The following is a 21,283-nucleotide window of genomic DNA, read 5'->3' as shown; positions in this document are numbered from 1 at the left end:
GTAAGCCTTCCGAAGCCCTTGAAGAGCACCAGTGTTGTATCACAGAGCAGGGGCAAAATAACACCCTCTCCCCTCCGCAGTCGGTGCGTACTGTCACACGCTATAATAAATCTGACAATAAAGTGGGAAGGACCCGGGGGCCACAGGTGAAGGACCCAGGGGCCACAGGTGAGGGCTCAGAGAGCCGCCTGTTGCTCATCAATGAGCTAGTACCTGAAACAGACTCACATACAGGGGACATATCCGTTATCGGGGGTGATAATACTTTGTGACATTCAGTTCTTTACCATTCAGCATTATCACAAAAAAAAGCACTTTTTGTGCCAATGTTATTTCTCCGTAGAAAGTACGGGGTGGAGGGATAAAATATTGAATTTATTTTGTGCAATACTGTCACACACGTGCAGTTGTAGTCACCGGAATCTGTTCATCATACTTTGGGTGGAGAATCAGGTACAATTCTTGAATCACATCGATAATTAATGTATATTTTAATGAAATAAAAGAATAAAAACACCTTTAATTAAAAAAATCTGTTATCCCTATGGGGTTAAACATCACCGCAGGCTTCCTCATGAATCTCAGCTAACTTAAAATACCCCAAAAAATAATTTGTTGCAAAAATTATTTTGTTCGACGTTGATCTCTTAGAAATGAGTAGAGCTAGAGCCCAGTCCTTTAGAAAATAAATATTGCTTATATATTATTATTAGTAGTATTGTATTATTATTATTATTATTATTATTATTATTAAATTATTTATTATAAATAATAATAATAATAATAATAACATATGTTTATCACTATATTTTAAATATAGAAGCTGAGTTTAAAAAAAAAAATATTGCAACGAAACATTGAACAGTCAGCGTGTAACACACCATCATCCACACTAACGTCCCATCCACCTGTATGTCCATTCTCCCAGTAACATGTGGTGCAAAATTGAATGTACCATCCTCGCTTCCCATCCCAGCCACACCCGATGCAAGGCAGAGGCCTCTGTCTCAGCTGCGCTCTAGCTGGATGTCTGTGCTAGTCCCTGTGTGTGGTAGGCCTGATGTGTACTTCCTCGCAGGTCTAAGGGATCCAATGCAGCCTCTTTCTCCTCACCAAGCTCTTTGCCCCCTTGTTCCCTCTGTCTATATGGTGCAAATAACCCACCACTCTGCTCCTATTCAACCAGACTCTCCTGGCTCCTTCTGGGCTCTACACTTCTCCCAGTCCCTCCTGGCTCCTCCCAGGCACTACTTCCCCTTTCCTGTCTCTCCTGGGTTCTACCAGGCTCTCTGCTCCTCTTTCCAGCCTCTCCTGGCTCCTTACAGGCTCTCTGCTCCTCTTGGACTCTCACAGTTTCTTTGTTTTGATTTTAAAATTGCAGCTTGTCGCAGGATTTACTCCTGCCTCTAACTGTAGCGGCATCGTCTGATGGGAGGAGGAGGGGCGGATTATTGGGGGCCATTACCTTAGTATAAACGTATCAGAGCTTGTTTTACCCCAAGTCTGATAACCCCCCCCCCCCCCCCCCCGTTGCATTAGGTCTATTGATTGGTCATATTTCTTGATAGCTCCAATTTAGGCAGGAAAGTTGCAATTCTAGTGGAAGAGTTAGATGGGTATGTCCACCATGTCCCCAACAATGTAACCAAGCTCCCAAAGAGATTCAGTCACCTTCTGTATCCCTAATGTAGAATGTTGGGATTTATGGATTAATTGTGTGCTCTATGTAGGTCTACATGTAACATGTACACATAATGAATGTAAAATGGCGATGATATCATCCAACCACTTCTAAATGAGATCCAGTATCACTTTGAACCATAAAGGGACCTTGATCTATATTTTACATGTAGAAATCAAAGAAAGGATTAATTACTAACACTGTCCAATATTAGTAGTAGAGGAGCTAAGAGCCCAGGAGAGCCTAGGAGGAGCAGAGAGCCTAGAAGGAGCCAGGGGAGGCTGGAAAGAGCCAGGAGAGGCAGGGAGGAGTGGAGTGCCCAGAAGGGGCCAGCAGGAGCAGCCAGGAGAGCCGGGGATAAGCTAGGAGAGGCCAGGAGGAGCCTGAAGAGGCCGGGAAGAGCCAGGACAGGCAGGGAGGAGTGGAGTGCCCAGAAGTAGCCAGCAGGAGCTGAAGTCCCGTGAGGAGCGTGGAGATTCCAAGAGGAGCAGAGAGCCTGTAAGGAGCCAGGAGAGGCTGGAAAGAGGAGCAGAGAGCCTGGTAGAACCCAGGAGAGACAGGAAAGGGGAAGTAGTGCCTGGGAGGAGCCAGGAGGGACTGGGAGAAGTGTAGAGCCCAGAAGGAGCCAGGAGAGTCTGGTTGAATAGGAGCAGAGTGGTGGGTTATTTGCACCATATAGACAGAGGGAACAAGGGGGCAAAGAGCTTGGTGAGGAGGAAGAGGCTGCATTGGATCCCTTAGACCTGCGAGGGAGTACACATCAGGCCTACCACACACAGGGACTAGCACAGACATCCAGACAGAGCGCAGCCGAGACAGAGGCCTCGGCCTTGCATCGGGTGTGGCTGGGATGGGAAGCGAGGATGGTACATTCAATTTTGCACCACATGTTACTGGGAGAATGGACATACAGGTGGATGGGACGTTAGTGTGGATGATGGTGTGTTACACGCTGACTGTGTTCAATGTATGTGCAGCAAGATTTGAGGCTGAGAGGGATTAATATTATAGTTCTGGTATATATGATACACAATACCAAGGTCACAGGGGGTGTTGGTTGTGCTGTGACTGGTTTTCTCCAGGACCTTTGAGGGAGGCAGTTATCTATAAACATGGGGCTTATCTGTCTATTTATGGGGGTTTAGAGTTCTGGATGTTTATGTATGATTATGATCGGACGCTAACTGCCATTTTCTCCATTATGTAATAACTACAGGATGTGATCAATCTGCATTCATAGATATTAGTAGTGATCTCTATACAATAAGAGACCAATCCCATTACTGCTGGTCATTGTCACCCCTGTTCTGGTGGTCATTACAAAATACATCCCCCAAATCTCTGATGGTTTAATAATGCAGACCGCCCAGTATCTGCTGGTGACCCCAGATCACCGACTCAATCAATGACTTACTCCTCCTGGGGTCCCAGGCTGTCTCACGGGGGGCTGGAAAAGTTTTGCTTTGCTGGGGCTCAGCGGGAAGCTCCCAGCTCTCTGATTCCAGGATAGTTCCAGCCATTCAACAAACAGTGTGTGCAGACCTCCTGACAATATGATTGGTGAATGGCCAGCACTATCCACCAATCAGCATGCTTGGAGCCATCTACTGGTATGGGAGAAGTCAACATACCCATTTACTGTGCAGCCAAGAGGCAGCAACGAACTCTGCAACTGCAGGTAGCCCAGCCCAAGATTACACCCACCGTCCCACCCTGCCCCTCATTCATACACATAGCACACATGCTGGACACCGCCTGACCACCCCCCACATCCCTGTGTCTTTTGGAGGGACCAGGAATCTATTTTCACTTTGTTTCACTTTTCATTCTTATATCTAGAAGTCATACTGTATATTTGCATTGGGAATAAGGCTACAAGTTTTGTTGGTTCTTCCTGAATAGTGTGATGAACGCAGAGGTTTATATTTACCAAGGACTCCCATGGACGCTAACTTCCCAGCTACAGAGAGAGACAGAGGATCAGCTGAATACAAAATATTCCTCCAAGTTCATAAGAGCGACTCATAGACCAGAGATGAAATGAAGACAGATGTTACTGTATATAAAGCAGGAAAATCTTCTCATTAATAGTAAAGGAAATGACTCAATTACAACAAACAGAAGAAACCTAACAGGAACCAAACAGAACTGAAGAGCAGAGGGCGACCCAATAACTGCTCCAAGGTGGTTGGGGGGTCAACATATATTATTGGCTCAGATACTGCAATGCTTCCAGCTGCTATAGTGTAACCGGCCCCCACATGTATGACGCTACCAATCCAAATCCGCTTTCGTGCCACATCTAGCGTGAAAATACTCTGCACACGCTCAGAAGCAGACTTACGCCAGTGTGTGCAAATAACACTTCCGACTGCCTGTGATTTGTAGCCCCATGCCTGAGCATGTAAGAGAAACTATATGCAGTACGCCTGAAGAACTTCCTGATTTATGTCATTAGAAAAATAAATAAATTTATTTTTATAAATGATTACAGTATTTTGTGTTAATTTAGTTTATTAAATAGTTTTTGCGCGTGTGTTCTGATGGGATCTTATATTACATTATATTAACCTGTCTGCATACAGCAAGTGACGTACAGCCAGAGGGTACTTACACCCAGATTCAAATGGAAACGTATCTTGAGATCCGCTTAAATTTGAATATGGGCGTACGTGTGTGCAAGGTCTGTGCATTTTTAAATGCAAGTTGCGTTCCAAGATGAATCAGGCCCAGTGTATTTCTGCAAAGCAAGTTTGTCAAGCTGTCACTCAACTCTGCCTGCTCAGTTAGAGAAGCTCCTCCCTCCTAACATGGCCGCTTGCTGCAGGCGATTGAGCATGGGGGATATATTTATACAATTATAAGCACTCAGGGCCTGAGTCATTAATGAGAGCAAGACAAAAAAGGAGTAAATGTTCTCCAGGACAAACCATGGTACAATGCAAGGGGTGCACGTAAGTTAAACACTGGCTGCTTTTTCATGCAGCACACTAATACTTGATAACTTTATTTTTACACTGAAATTTAAAGTTGATCTAGGACATGTCCTACCCCAAGTATCACTACTGCCTCCACATTTTAAATTTACCTGTCCCTCCAATACAACATGGTTTTGCCCAGGTGCAAAGTTACTCCTTGTTTATGCTTTGCTCTCCTTAATGACTGAGGCTCTCCATGTATATTACACTGCTCAGCAACACGTAAGCTGCATCATATTGTAGAATACATATTAGTGTCATATTGAGGCTGTACTTGCTCTTTAACAAAGACATCCTGTGCTAGAAAAGTCTATACATTACAGTGTCCTACAAGTAGCCAGTGCAACAGCTTATTATAGATGAACACCAGGAATTACCCCTCCCCCCGCTCCTGTACATCAGGGACCCTGGGAACAGCACGAGCAGCCGTCAGATTCCACAGTAGCTGATGATAAATGAACGAGTGTATAGTTCAGGAAGCGCAGCAGATTGGGAGAGATGCAATTAGTGTGTTTTGGGGGTAGGTGCAACACTGCAGGAATTCAGATTAAAGACAACATTTTAACTATGGAATTGTGAAATACCGAAATATAGATTTTATATAGATTTACTAAACTTCTTGTGAATCACCATTTATGGCAATGCCTCATTCCTATGGAGGCCCTCAGTACCTCTGCCTCCCCACAGGGGGCAGCACAGGGGAAGGATTGGTGGCCGCTGATAAGAGCTGAGGTCAGAGGAGCCATAAAGGACGTTTCTCTGTGGGATGGAAGAATCCACAGAGAGAAACACAGGAGAGTGACACTGACACAATAACATCTGAGGTTACCCTATTACCACCCGCTTAATCTCCCTGGGTTACCCTATTACCACCCTCTTAATCTCCCTAGGTTACCCTATTACCACCCTCTTAATCTCCCTAGGTTACCCTATTACCACCCTCTTAATCTCCCTAGGTTACCCTATTACCACCCTCTTAATCTCCCTAGGTTACCCTATTATCACCCTCTTAATCTCCCTAGGTTACCCTATTACCACCCTCTTAATCTCCCTAGGTTACTTTATTACCACCCTCTTAATCTCCCTAGGTTACCCTATTATCACCCTCTTAATCTCCCTAGGTTACCCTATTACCACCCTCTTAATCTCCCTAGGTTACCCTATTACCACCCTCTTAATCTCCCTAGGTTACCCTATTACCACCCTCTTAATCTCCCTAGGTTACCCTATTATCACCCTCTTAATCTCCCTAGGTTACCCTATTACCACCCTCTTAATCTCCCTAGGTTACCCTATTACCACCCGCTTAATCTCCCTAGGTTACCCTATTACCACCCTCTTAATCTCCCTAGGTTACTTTATTACCACCCTCTTAATCTCCCTAGGTTACCCTATTATCACCCTCTTAATCTCCCTAGGTTACCCTATTACCACCCTCTTAATCTCCCTAGGTTACCCTATTACCACTCTCTTAATCTCCCTAGGTTACCCTATTACCACCCTCTTAATCTCCCTAGGTTACCCTATTATCACCCTCTTAATCTCCCTAGGTTACCCTATTATCACCCTCTTAATCTCCCTAGGTTACCCTATTACCACCCGCTTAATCTCCCTAGGTTACCCTATTACCACCCTCTTAATCTCCCTAGGTTACTTTATTACCACCCTCTTAATCTCCCTAGGTTACCCTATTATCACCCTCTTAATCTCCCTAGGTTACCCTATTACCACCCTCTTAATCTCCCTAGGTTACCCTATTACCACCCTCTTAATCTCCCTAGGTTACCCTATTACCACCCTCTTAATCTCCCTAGGTTACCCTATTACCACCCTCTTAATCTCCCTAGGTTACCCTATTATCACCCTCTTAATCTCCCTAGGTTACCCTATTACCACCCTCTTAATCTCCCTAGGTTACCCTATTACCACCCTCTTAATCTCCCTAGGTTACCCTATTACCACCCTCTTAATCTCCCTAGGTTACCCTATTATCACCCTCTTAATCTCCCTAGGCTACCCTATTACCACCCTCTTAATCTCCCTAGGTTACCCTATTACCACCCTCTTAATCTCCCTAGGTTACCCTATTACCACCCTCTTAATCTCCCTAGGTTACCCTATTACCACCCTCTTAATCTCCCTAGGTTACCCTATTACCACCCTCTTAATCTCCCTAGGTTACCCTATTATCACCCTCTTAATCTCCCTAGGTTACTTTATTACCACCCTCTTAATCTCCCTAGGTTACCCTATTACCACCCTCTTAATCTCCCTAGGTTACCCTATTACCACCCTCTTAATCTCCCTAAGTTACCCTATTACCACCCTCTTAATCTCCCTAGGTTACCCTATTACCACCCTCTTAATCTCCCTAGGTTACCCTATTACCACCCTCTTAATCTCCCTAGGTTACCCTATTATCACCCTCTTAATCTCCCTAGGTTACCCTATTATCACCCTCTTAATCTCCCTAGGTTACCCTATTATCACCCTCTTAATCTCCCTAGGTTACCCTATTATCACCCTCTTAATCTCCCTAGGTTACCCTATTACCACCCTCTTAATCTCCCTAGGTTACTTTATTACCACCCTCTTAATCTCCCTAGGTTACCCTATTATCACCCTCTTAATCTCCCTAGGTTACCCTATTACCACCCTCTTAATCTCCCTAGGTTACCCTATTACCACCCTCTTAATCTCCCTAGGTTACTTTATTACCACCCTCTTAATCTCCCTAGGTTACCCTATTACCACCCTCTTAATCTCCCTAGGTTACCCTATTACCACCCTCTTAATCTCCCTAGGTTACCCTATTACCACCCTCTTAATCTCCCTAGGTTACCCTATTACCACCCTCTTAATCTCCCTAGGTTACCTTATTACCACCCTCTTAACCTCCCTAGGTTACCCTATTATCACCCTCTTAACCTCCCTAGGTTACCCTATTACCACCCTCTTAATCTCCCTAGGTTACCCTATTACCACCCTCTTAACCTCCCTAGGTTACCCTATTACCACCCTCTTAACCTCCCTAGGTTACCCTATTACCACCCTCTTAATCTCCCTAGGTTACCCTATTATCACCCTCTACACAAGACAACATAGTTGTGTGACTGATCACACAGCCCACTAAATACTTTGTAACCTTTGCATTCTAGCTGGACAAATATTCACTATGATGCAGCACTTACACTTGTGTATTAAACCATTGTCCCATAGACTGTAAGCTGTGAGCAGGGTCCTCTTACCTCTCTGTATGTATGTATTACCCAGTATTGTATTATTACTGTTTGTTCCCAATTGTAAAGCGCTACGGTATCTGCTGGTGCTATATAAATAAATGATGACGATCATGATGATGAGATATTAATCCATAAACGTCCGTGTTTACTGCAAGTGTCATATTATTATTATTATTATTAATATTTATTTATAAGGCGCCACAAGGCATCCGCAGCGCCGTACAGAGACAAACAAAATTACAATACAATGGGAGACAGCACAGTACAGTAAACACAGCAACTCCGTAAGCTCAATGCACAGCTAGAGAGGGCGGGGAAGGGGGAGGGAGGATCCGCAAACGACGGGGCCCAAAAAGGAGGGCACGGAAGACAGGGAGACCCCCAGGGGGGAGGAGGGAGCGAGAGTGGATGTGGGGTGGAGGACCCTCGAGGAGGAGGGCTAAGTAGCTGTAGAGCAGAGTTAGAAGTGGTGGAAACAGGAGGAGAGATGGCCCTGCTCAGAGGAACGTACAATCTAAGGGGAGGGGTGGACAGACAGAGAGACGCAGGGGGGATAGGGAGAGTAGGGGGACGGAGGCAGAAGAAAAGGTAGGAAGTTAAGTGGGAGACAGAAAGGCTTTAAGAAAAAGGTGGGTTTTTAGGGCCCGTTTGAAACTGGACAGATTAGGGGAAGTTCTGATGGAGGGAGGGAGCTTGTTCCAGTGGAGGGGGGCAGCGTGGGCGAAGTCTTGGATACGCGCGTGGGAGGAGGTTATAAGGGGGGAAGAGAGGCGACGGTCAGAGGCAGAATGGAGAGGGCGGGATGGAGCATGAATAGAGAGGAGGGTGGAGATGTAGGGCGCAGTGGAGTTGGCGAGGGCCTTGTAGGTGAGTGTGAGGAGCTTAAAGAGGATTCTGAAGGGGAATGGGAGCCAGCGAAGGGCTAGGTAGAGGGGGGAGACAAAAGAGGAGCGGCGAGAGAGGAAAATAAGCCTAGCTGCAGCGTTAAGGACGGATCGAAAAGGTTCGAGATGAGAGTGGGGGAGGCCAGTGAGGAGGAGGTTGCAGTAGTCCAGGCGGGAGATGATCAGAGAGTGGATAAGGCATTTGGTGGCATCTTGGGAGAGGAAGGGCCGGATGCGAGCGATGTTGCGCAGCTGGAAGCGGCAGGATTTAGCAAGGGAGAGGATGTGGGGGCCAAAGGAGAGAGAGGAGTCGAGGATGACACCAAGGCAGCGAAGTTGGGGGACAGGGGAGATAGAGGTGTTGTCGACAGTGATGGAGAGGTCAGAAGGGGATGGGGTATGAGAGGGAGGAAAAACTATGAGCTCAGTTTTGGCAAGGTTAAGTTTGAGGAATCGAGAGGACATCCAGGAGGAGATGGCAGAGAGGCAGGCGGACACCCTAGAGAGGAGGGAGGGAGAGAGATCAGGAGAGGAGAGGTATAGTTGAGTGTCGTCAGCGTAAAGGTGGTAGCTGAAGCCGAAGGAGCTGATGAGTTCACCCAGGGAGGAGGTGTATAGAGAGAAGAGTAAGGGTCCCAGAACAGAGCCCTGAGGGACCCCGACTGGAAGGGTGGATGGGGGGGAGAGAGACCCAGAGGTGGTGACAGAGAAGGATCGGTGAGTAAGGTAAGAGGTGAACCAGGACAGGACTGGGCCGGAGAGGCTGAAAGACTGGAGGGTGTGAAGGAGGAGGGGGTGGTCAACGGTGTCAAAGGCTGCAGAGAGGTCAAGGAGGATGAGAAGGGAGAAGTGGCCCCTGGCTTTAGCAGAGAGGAGGTCATTGGTGACTTTAGCCAGGGCAGTTTCAGTGGAATGGAGGGGGCGGAAGCCAGACTGGAGAGGATCAAGGAGGGAGTATTCAGAAAGGTAGGAGGTGAGACGGCTGCAGACGAGCCTCTCGAGAATTTTGGAGGCAAAAGGGAGAAGAGATATGGGGCGATAGTTCGAGAGAGAAGTGGGGTCGAGATTAGGTTTCTTAAGAATGGGGGATACGAGAGCATGTTTGAAGGAGGAGGGGAACATGCCAGTGGAGAGGGAGAGATTAAAGAGGTGAGTGAGGTGGGAGCAGGTGGTGGGGGAAAGGGAGCGAAGAAGGTGGGAGGGGATGGGATCCAGGGGACAGGTAGTGGGGGGGGAGGATGAAATGAGAGAGTGGACTTCCTCGCCGGTGGTGGGACGGAAGGAGTGGAGGGGAAGGTGGTTGGGGGGGGGAGGACAGAAGAGTGGGAGGGGTGGGAGAGAGAGTGGAGGAGGAGATTTCAAGTCGGATGGCCTCGATTTTAGAGGAGAAGAAGGAGGCGAAATCGGAGGCGTCAGGGTGGAGGGAGGAGGGGGAGGGGAGGGGGCCAGGAGAGTGCTAAAGGTGGCAAAGAGGCGGCGGGGGTTAGAGGACTGGGAAGAGATGAGGGATTTAAAGAAAGATTGTTTAGCGAGTGAGAGGGCAGAGCTGTAGGATGAAAGGATGAATTTAAAGTGGAGGAAGTCAGTCAGTCAGTCAGTCAGTCAGTCATACATAATCTTTGTCTTGTAAACATCAGTTTCTAACATGTTGATGTAATTTAAATCCTATTATGACACCCCTGAATGACGGGGGTTTAGTTATTAGGAGGGGGCTCACAGGCTGCAGAGAGCTGGGGATTATTTCTACAACACTGATGCAGCCTCCAGCTTGTACGTAATATATGAGATTACTTGTTAGGTGACATCGTTATGGGGGTGATGGAAGAAATGTATTGTGCCCAGTACAAATCTTCCTCCGACCGTCCGAGCAGATCACAGGGAGAATAAATTAATTTATCAAAGACTTAAATACAGCCTCACGTCTCCGGACAGACGGCCCCCAACCAGCAGCTTCCACCGCAGGTGACAACTGGAGAGCACACACTTAGCCTGACATAAAACACACTCAGGGGGAGATATAATCATTCATAAGATTTACACCACGAATAATTCTCACTAAGCACTTTTACCGATGATGCAGCGATTCCCTTGTTTATCTCTCTCTCTCTCTCTTTCTCTCTCTCTCGCTATCTCTCTCCTCCAACTCTTATGCTCTCTCTCTCTATCTCCTCCATCTCTTCTCTCTTTATACCCCTCTCTTCCTCTATCTCTATCATCTATAGATAGATAGATATCTCTATCTCTCTCTCTCTTTCTTTCTGTCTCTCTCCATCTCTCTCTCTCTCTCGCTATTGTCGAATCTATATCAGATTGTTCACCTGTAAGTGTCAGTTTATCAGTTATGAGCTCATCAGCTGGTGAGAATTAAATACACTGCATGGTTTGAGTGTACAAATAAACTCTGCTTTACTAGTTACAAGTTCCTATCTATATAGCAAAAATCACGTATTGCATAAAACTACACCCCAAAAGGTTTTAACCACTCATGTTCCCTTCACACAGATGTTAGTATATTCTCTCATTATCCACACTAGAACTCCCCAGGGGAGGGGGGGGGGGGGCTGGCTTATCTCCTGTCTGGTATGTCCAAGGTTATAAGCATAGCCTTGCAAATAATGAATTACTCCTACAAAACAGGTGCATCTAATTGTATTTAAACTTTAACAGAACAAAATGGCTATAAGGCAACAAGCTTAGCAAAATCACATTTCTCACTATCTCTCTGTCTGTCTCTCTCCTCCAACTCCTATGCTCTCTCTCTCTATCTCCTCCACCTCTTCTCTCTTTATACCCCTCTCTTCCTCTCTCTCTCTCTCTCTCTCTCTCTCTCTTTCTGTCTCTCTCCATCTTTCACGCTCTCTCTCTGGCCCATATTTATATTATCGCATTTTTAACACAAACCTTATCACAAAGAGAAGGATTGAAAGACTGTGTGTATTTATGTAAAATCATCAACAGGAACAGCAGCCATAAAAACCACTGTTCCTGCTAAGACCCCTCTGCTATCTTTCCTATGGTCACTATCACAGTTATAATGACCGGAGGGGGGAGCAGTAAGATGCGGTATAGGGATCCAAAGATCCCTCTACCGCAATGCTCTCCCCATAGAGCCGACCTGAAGAATTACACATACGGTAATGAGCTGGACGTGCCTGAGCTGTACATTACCGTATGTGTAAATGGCTTTTCAATACTTGTTAAATTGCAGAATATAGCAGTCCCCATAGACATCTATGGGGACTGCGCTGTATTGAAACAAAATGCAAATCTGCAGTTATTTTTGATATCTGCTGCGATGCACTGTTCATAAATTTGAACTATAGTTAGATTTGAGGTGGATCCCCAAAAACTGAAGTTTTCGGGGAATTTATATGAAGATTTTATTATTAATAGGCCCCTCTATCTCCTCCTCTCTGACCTCCTTTTCTCTCTCTTTCTCGTCCTGTCTGACACTCTCATGCTCTCTCTCTCTCTATCTCCTCCATCTCTTCTCTCTTTATAACCCTCTCTTCCTCGCTCATTCTTTCTATCTGTCTCTCTCCTCCATTGCAGCTTTAAATGAACATTAATACAAGTCGCAATGACGTCAAAGAGAAGTGCCGGAGAGGTCTTCATTTGGAAGAAGTTGCGGTCAGCATGTTGGTGCATCGGAGATGGGCAACGGCGGTTTTCAGGTAAGTCTGTTTAGATTGAAATCGTTTTTTCCTAAATTCAGTTTTTATTTGTAGGTCTCCTCACTGTCAGAATTGTGGTAATCGTTTTAATGATTACCACCGCTCCTCCATCTCCCTGTCTCTCACTCCTCCGCCTCTCTCTCTCCTCCCCCTCTCTCTCTTTCTTCTCCATCTCTTCTCTCTTTATACCTTTCTCTATCTCTCTATCTGTCTCTCTCCTCCATCTCTCATGCTCTCTCTCTATCTTCTCCATCTCTTCTATCTTTATATCCCTCTCTCTCTCTCTCTCTCTCTCTCTCTCTCTCTATCTCCTCCATCTCTTCTCTCTTTATACCCCTCTCTTCCTCGCTCATTCTTTCTATCTGTCTCTCTCCTCCATTGCCGCTTTAAATTAACATTAATACAAGTCGATGACATCAAAGAGCAGTGCCGGAGAGGTCTTCATTTGGAAGAAGTTGCGGTCAACATGTTGGTGCATCGGAGATGGGCAGCGTCGGTTTTCAGGTAAGTCTGTTTAGATTAAAATCGTTTTTTCCTAAATTCAGTTTTTATTTGTAGGTCTCCTCACTGTCAGAATTGTGGTAATCGTTTTAATGATTACCACCGCTCCTCCATCTCCCTGTCTCTCACTCCTCCGCCTCTCTCTCTCCTCCCCCCTCTCTCTCTATCTTCTCCATCTCTTCTATCTTTATATCCCTCTCTCTCTCTTCCTTTTCTCTTTGTTTCTTTCTTTCTCGTTCTATCTTAAATTCTCATGCTCTCTCTGTATCTATTCCATCTCTTCTCTCTCTCTTTCTTTCTCTCGCTGTCTCCCTTTCCTCATTTATTCTCTCTTTCTCATACTGTCTAACACTCTCATGCTCTCTCTCTCTATTCCATCTCTTCTATCTTTGTTTCTCTCTCTTTCTCTCTCTCTATCTCCCTTTTCTCCTTGTCTCTTTCTTTCTCGTTCTATCTGACATTCTCATGCTCTCTCTGTATCTATTCCATCTCTTCTCTCTCTCTCTCTCTCTCTCTCCCTCTCTTTCTCTCTCTCTCTCTCTCGCTGTCTCCCTTTCCTCATTTTTTCTCTCTTTCTCGTACTGTCTAACACTCTCATGCTCTTTCTCTCTCTCTCTCTTGCTTGGTCTGTGTCTCTTACTTTGCACAGTTTATGGGAACGTCTTGTCAATTATTTTGTTATTTTTTATTATGGAATTTAGAACACAATTGTCTTATTTTTAACAAAGTTGTCCTATATATTGTTTTTCTCTTAAGTGTTACTTGGAACAACAAGTAATCGTACTGTTTAATATTATGCTAAAGACACATATCTCTGACTGTAACTCCTTTCATGTATTGGGCGATGCGATGATGAGTCCTTTTACTGGCGAAAAGTGGTCTTTGGGCTCCCTATCCCTTGATAAATATAAACTCTTTGTTAAGGAACTTTACTAAACCCAGCTTTGCAAATCATAGAATTATTATTTTCAGCGCCCAAAATGAAATAAGATAAACCCCTAATACTTCCAAGCGATCTGCGGGTACCTGCAAAATGCCCACTAAATAGCTCCATCGTTGGGCAAATGTCCTGAATTAAATAAGAGTTACAGCTTCTGTGTGTTTGGAAGATGACATAAAATTGAATATCATACTAGTTATTGATCACATTAAGTATAACTACTGATTCTCAGGTAAACAGCGCTCCGTGTCTGACTTCCCTCTTGGAACTTCTTCCCTGGAACGCAGACATAACGCATCTCAGAACTCGGCTCTCTTGATTCTCTTGCATCACTATAAGTCTCTCATTGTAAACATTTGGGTCCCACATGTAACCCACACCCTCTCCTTCAGGGCATGGCACCGTTCCCTCACCTATAATAAATAAACTGGATCTGTACAATGCCTGGTGACCGGGAGTAAATCCTCAGTGACTTAACTGGGAATTCTTGTTACAATTGTTATTATTTTGTGTAGCTCTTGCAGTTCCTCTGTTCTACCAGATGTGATGCTGTTGTGTACGTTGGACCTTCGCATTTTCCCAGCCATTGATTCCCTGACCATATATCCCCTTCTCTCACTCTGCATCGGGCTGAGGACAGAGTCCTGCTGATAGTTCCAGCAGCATTCTGCTTCCCTGCCTTTCCTGGTCTTACCGAAAGGTCAACATTTCTCTGCAACTTCCAGCATTGTGAGCGTTCAACTCCCCCTGTGATCTCTCCAGCTACCCATAGTGAGCTGCTCTGTGATGCTGTGTTATTCTCACATACCCTTATTATGCTACATTGTTATCCTGCCATACCCTTATTATGCTACATTGTTATCCTGCCATACCCTTATTATGCTACATTGTTATCCTGCCATACCCTTATTGTGCTACATTGTTATCCTGCCATACCTTTATTGTGCTAAACTATTATCCTGCCATACCCTTATTGTGCTACATTGTTATACTGCTGTCACGACTCTGCCTATTCTTTGTATGTAGCAGCAGTACCTCAAATCCACCAGAGGTGTTGCTGTTCTGTTCCTGAACTTTTCACCATGTCTGTAGGAGTTAATCCCCTTGCCTGATTAGAACTGCACCTGTCCCACAGCTTGAAATACCTGCCTCAAGCTCTGCTCTGTGCAGTTCATCTTTAATCCCTGGCTGCTGCTGGTTCCGCCATGTTCCAGTGTTTGTGCTTCTGCTGTTGATCTTCCATTGTGACCCTCTGCCTGATTCCTGGACCCTGCTTGTTTGCCTGTTGCCCAGACCACGGCTTGATTACTGAACTATGCTATTTTGCTTGTGACCCTGACCTCCGCCCTGCTATTGGATTCTGCTAAACCTGATCTCTGCTTGATCACTGGACTCACTTTGTCTGCTTCCCTGGTCTGCCTCGTGCCTCCTGGACTGGGGTAACTCATAATACTTGTCCCTGCTATTTATCTGTATCAGTCATTACTTGGAACCTGTTGCTCTGTGAACTTTTCTGCCATTGATCTCACCTGTTCATTTCTGTGGATTTGAGTTATACCTGTTTATACTGCATCCTGGAAATCTGCATATCCCACGTACTGAATCCTTTATGTTTTTGCCTGAATAAAGTCATTTGGTTTATCATACTTCTGTTGCTGCTTCCTGAATGCACTAGGAATCATAACACCTGCCATACGCTTATTGTGCTACATTGTTATCCTGACATATCCTAGTGTGCTACATTGTTATCCTGACATCCTTGTTGTGCTACAATGTTATCCTGACATACTCCTATTGTGCTACAATGTTATCCTGACATACTCTGTGTGTTTGTACAGAAATAATCTTTCACCTACTTCTGACACCTCATCAATCATTACAAACACCCAGATCATCATAACCACAATGTCATATGACAATTTTGTAGACCAGTAATGTAACATTAATATTGGCCATTGCGTATCTGAAATTGCAGAACGCTCTTCACTGCTGTTTCTCAAAGGTCAAGACTCCGCTCTCTGTGGTCTATGTAAATGACACAGGACTTTGTACTGGCAAAGGTTCATTAATTTACATTATTTTATGGACTACAGGAATATGTGGACATTTAAACGTAATGTCTGTGTGTCGGGGGCTCTATAAAGTTGTTCCCATGTCTAAACAAGACTCCATCTCACTGTTACTTTCCTCTTTATTCTCAGTATTTCACGGTTTGCTGTAATTATCCGAGCTGAACACAGAGGGTGTCGTGGAGGGGAGAGGAACCCGGCTGTACATATAGATAGCATCAGGAGCCAGAAGTACGCCCACCCACAGGACTGCCCACACCAAGCTTGCCGGACAGACATAGAGCTAAAAATTTCACACTTTCCAACCTGTCCAAAAAACAATTAAAGAAAACAAATGTTTGAGGTCAGAGTTACGTTATTAGCTATCCTCTACCTGTCCCAATGTCTTTTCTACAACTCAATAAGGAAAGGCTCTATCCGCCTGGCTCAGACTATGGAGACGTACCAGACTCCACTGTTTGGAAGGTGATAGTTTAACCTAAAAGCTAAATGATTAAACTGCAGCACCTGAGCTCTTAATGGACTTCTTGGAATAAAAAGCTGGTAGTTTTACCTTGCGGGATAGAAGTCCGATCCCACTGATTTCTCATTGATCAAACACAGTCCAAATCCATTACTGCATCATTTTACCATAATTAGCAGCACAATGAATATCAAATGGAGACATTAGCTAGCAATTAATTTGATTATCAATGGAAATAATGGCCCCTGGTTTCTGATAAGGACAGTAAAAGCTTTCTGGAACTTTGAGGCACAGAAACATGGAATTAATCCTGTGTGTCTATACAGTAACATTATTATATTATACTATAGATATGAGACAGATGGACGGACGAAATAAAAGAAAAAATAAGAAACAGATAGATAGTGATTTATAGCTATTTATATTTAATGAATGTCTGCCAACACCTGCCCCATCACCAGCCCCCCATTACTTGCCTGCAATTTTCTGCCCCCATGACCTGTCTGCCAATACCTGTCACCATAACCTACCCCCATCACCTGCCCCCATGACCTGCCCCCATAACCTACCCCCATCACCTGCCCCCATCACCTGTCCCCCATTACCTGCCCCATGACCTGTCTGTCAATACCTGTCACCATAACCTACCCCCATCACCTGCCCCCATGACCTGCCCCCATAACCTACCCCCATCACCTGTCCCCCATTACCTGCCCCATGACCTGTCTGCCAATACCTGTCACCATAACCTACCCCCATCACCTGCCCCCATGACCTGCCCCCATAACCTACCCCCATCACCTGCCCCCATCACCTGTCCCCCATTACCTGCCCCATGACCTGTCTGTCAATACCTGTCACCATAACCTACCCCCATCACCTGCCCCCATGACCTGCCCCCATAACCTACCCCCATCACCTGTCCCCCATTACCTGCCCCATGACCTGTCTGCCAATACCTGTCACCATAACCTACCCCCATCACCTGCCCCCATGACCTGCCCCCATAACCTACCCCCATCACCTGTCCCCCATCACCTGCTCCCCATGACCTGACCGCCAACACCTGTTTCTATCACCTTTCCCTTCACCTATCCCCATCACCTGCTCCATGTCATGGAGTATTTTCGGACTGAAGATTACCTGCAGGTATTGACGCTGCTACTCAGGGAGGCATGGAGTCTAACACGCCACTGGTCTTCACCAGGGACCCGCGCAAGTGAGTTTGGATTTCGCCGCAGGAGGCGTGCAGGTCGCGGCCCTCCCAGGAAGCTACCAGCGAGGTGGGTGGTGAACAGTCGTGGTTGTACAGGCAGAAGTCAAAACCGTGCAGACAAACGAGGTACCAGGCAGTGGACAAAGTGAAGTCAGCAGGCCAGGGGTCAAAACCAGACCAGCACGGAACAGACCAGAGGAGAATCCAAAGCGGGATCAGGACAAGCCGGGTCAGTACACATGGAGTTAGTCAGGATGCAGAAAGAACTACTGAGGTGCGGAGCATAGGAGACCTAGTTACTCTGGCACCCTAGTGGTGGCAGAGTCTCCCATATATACAGGTATGTATTCACTCATTGGTGGACAGTGGGACGGTGGTCAGCCGCCGACAGGAAGCAGGGGAGCTTCCCCCCATCACCTGCCCACCAACACCTGCCTCCCATTACCTGCACGCCAACACCTGTCCCCCATCACCGTCCCCATCACCTGTCCCCCATTACCTGCCTCATCACCTATCCTCACCCCCTTCCCCCCAACACCTATCCCCATCACCTATCCCCACTACTGGCCTGCCATTACCTGCCCCCCATCACCTGCCCCCCATCACCTGTCCCCATCACCTATCCTCATCACCTATCCCCATAACCTATCCTCACCACTGGCCTGCCATTACCTGCCCCCCATCACCTGCCCCACATCACCTGTCCCCATCACTTATCCTCATTACCTGCCCCCATCACCTGTCTCCATCACCTGTCCCCATCACCTGTCCTCATCACCTGCCCCCCATCACCATCACCTGTCCCCATCACCTGCCCCCCATCACCTGTCCCCATCACCTATCCTCATCACCTGCCCCCCACCACCTGTCCCCATCACCTGCCCCCCATCACCTATCCCTACCACTGGCCTGCCATCACTTGCCCCCATCACCTGCCCCCATCACCTATCCTCATTACCTGCCACCCATCACCTATCCCCACCACTGGCCTGCCATTACCTGCCCCCCCATCACCTATCCCCACCACTGGCCTGCCATTACCTTCCCCCCATCACCTGTCCTCGTCACCTGCCCCCCCATCACCTATCCCCACCACTGGCCTGCCATTACCTTCCCCCCATCACCTGTCCTCGTCACCTGCCCCCCCATCACCTATCCCCACCACTGGCCTGACATTACCTTCCCCCCATTCCCTGCCCCATCACCTGCCCCCCATCAATATTTATTGAAACTGAGTATTTAAAAAGTAAATAAATGACATAATTGCCAGGACAATATCTCGGTGAGGATAGTTATATGCTTAGATCATCCTGTGCAGCAACAACGTAATTGCAGATTTAGGTGATAGATACTGAGTGGATGGATATATAGACCTGTAATTCTATAACCTTGTGCCATTCCCAGCTCTCCCAGCACATGGGAGGTAATTACAGACACTATACTCCATGGTAAACACCGGTGCTTTTATTTATTCAGACACCGGTGGTGGGGAACATCCAGAATAATGATTCAAGATATAAGCAGATGGAAGGGTTAATACAGGAGAAACTAACAGTTGTTTTTAGGAAATGTTCAAATATAAAGAGTAACCTAGTGCAGAGTACAATCAAGATAACTGAAACCATAAAGGAAGCACCATGACTAGGAGATAAGAAGGCAGGTTTGTATGATTGTCTAGGTGTCACGGGCACTAGGAGTCTTTGCCCAGGATATCACCAGATGTAGTCTTACCAGAGTAGTGTATACAACACAGTGGTCCTCTGGTAGCAGGGTGACTAGCGGAACAGGAGAATCAGCAGAAGGTGAGAGGATGCTCGAGGAAAGTCTATGACTAGCAGTAACAGGTTATGAGTTAAACAATATGAACACGAGGATCTTGATGGACGTGAAGACGTGAGGAAAGTCAGTGGTCTGCGTACAGCAAGTTGTACCACTGCTATAGTGAGAGGAATGTCCAGGGATAGATAGGAGGTAGTGAAGTCAGTGGTCTGCGTACAGCAAGTTGTACCACTGCTTGTAGTGATGGGACAGGTTCCAGGTGCAAGTAGGTAACGGGGAAGTCAGTGGTCTGCGTACAGCAAGTTGTACCACTGCTTATAGTGAGGAAACTTGTAACTGGTGCCAATAGGAAACAGGGAGTCAGTGGTCTGCATTCAGCAAGTTGTACCACTGCATATATAGGTGAGGATAGGCACTAGGGTAGATGAATGGAGCATCAAAGGTAACACGGAGAGCACAAGGAACTTGATTCCAATGGTATATATAATACAATAGCAAATGACTAGCGCTGCTTGGAGATACAAAGTCACTACTGAGATCCAGGACATATGAGACAAAGTCAATAGTATCTATAACTTCGTGAGATAGAGGACTCCGTAGATGAGCAGAACACAGTCCAAGCGGATATGCAATAAACTGGTAAAGTCAATAAAAGGTAAGCATACCGCGGTTCAGTTGAGCAGGCTGTCACGAGAGAAACACAGGGATAGCTGAGCGGCTGAACGCCGACACGAGTAGAGACCGCAGGAGAGTGGTAGCGGTAATCCGTGTCTGTGAAGCACACAGACAGAGAACATCACACGAGAGGAGCAATGATGATTCTTGCGGAGGTCAGCAGGAATAGTAGACACGATGAAACACAGGAGAGTGGAAGCGGTCTGGCAACCGACAATGCAGTAGTCAGAAATCAGCTAGGACTGAAGACACGATGAACACAGGAGAGTTGAAGCGGTCTGGAAACCGGCAATGCCGTAGCGAGGAATCAGCTGGAGCTGAAGACACGAGGAAACACAGGAACACCTTCAGAAACTCACAGGGAATGAGACTCCAAGATCAGGCCACGAGGTATTGACCACAGGTGCTTTAAATAGGGAGTGTTGCCTGATCAGCAAATTAACTAAAAGCAACAGGTCTGAAGAGTTCATAGAGGCTGTGCATGCGCAGACCATCAGGATGGCGGGCGGCCACGGTTCCTAACAACGGGAGAAGAGGCACTCACAGTCCGGTGAGTGACACTAGGTGTCTAGAATGTAAAAACACAAATATTCATTACACTAAACCAACACAAGAATTTATGTCAAATTCAAATGGAAATGTTTTTTTCTGTGAAAGATAAAATCAGGAGCGACAGTACGGGGTGATATATCTCCTAGAGTGTCCGTGCGGCCTACAGTATATTGGCCGGAACATTAGGAGTCTGAAAATAAGATTGAATGAACACTGTAGGAACATCGGCAGACGGATGGAGACACACAGTGACTACGCTAAGAAGCATAATGCAGATCCCTCGAGTCTAAAACTTATGGGCATGAAAAAGATCCAAAAATCTTGGAGAGGAGGGGATTTGAAATATCCAAAGAGGAAGCGAGATGGATATTCAAACTTTCCACTTTGGCACCGAAAACTCTGGGGAGTTTTCCAGATAAAAAGTCATCTAAGTTAATAATATTTAGATCCACTTATCTTTAAATTAAGTTTGTATCTACCTTTATGGAATTATACTCTGTCTAAGTAATATCTATGAGAAATATCTGTCCTCTATATATAAATATATTCATTTACATAGGAGTTTACTGGTGTTCAGTTGAGATAATGATACATATGTATTGGATCATGCTGTCAGTGGGTCTGGTGGG

Source organism: Mixophyes fleayi, chromosome 4, assembly GCF_038048845.1.
Source record: "Mixophyes fleayi isolate aMixFle1 chromosome 4, aMixFle1.hap1, whole genome shotgun sequence".
Taxonomy (NCBI): Eukaryota; Metazoa; Chordata; class Amphibia; order Anura; family Limnodynastidae; genus Mixophyes; species Mixophyes fleayi.
This window is presented reverse-complemented; position numbering follows the sequence as displayed.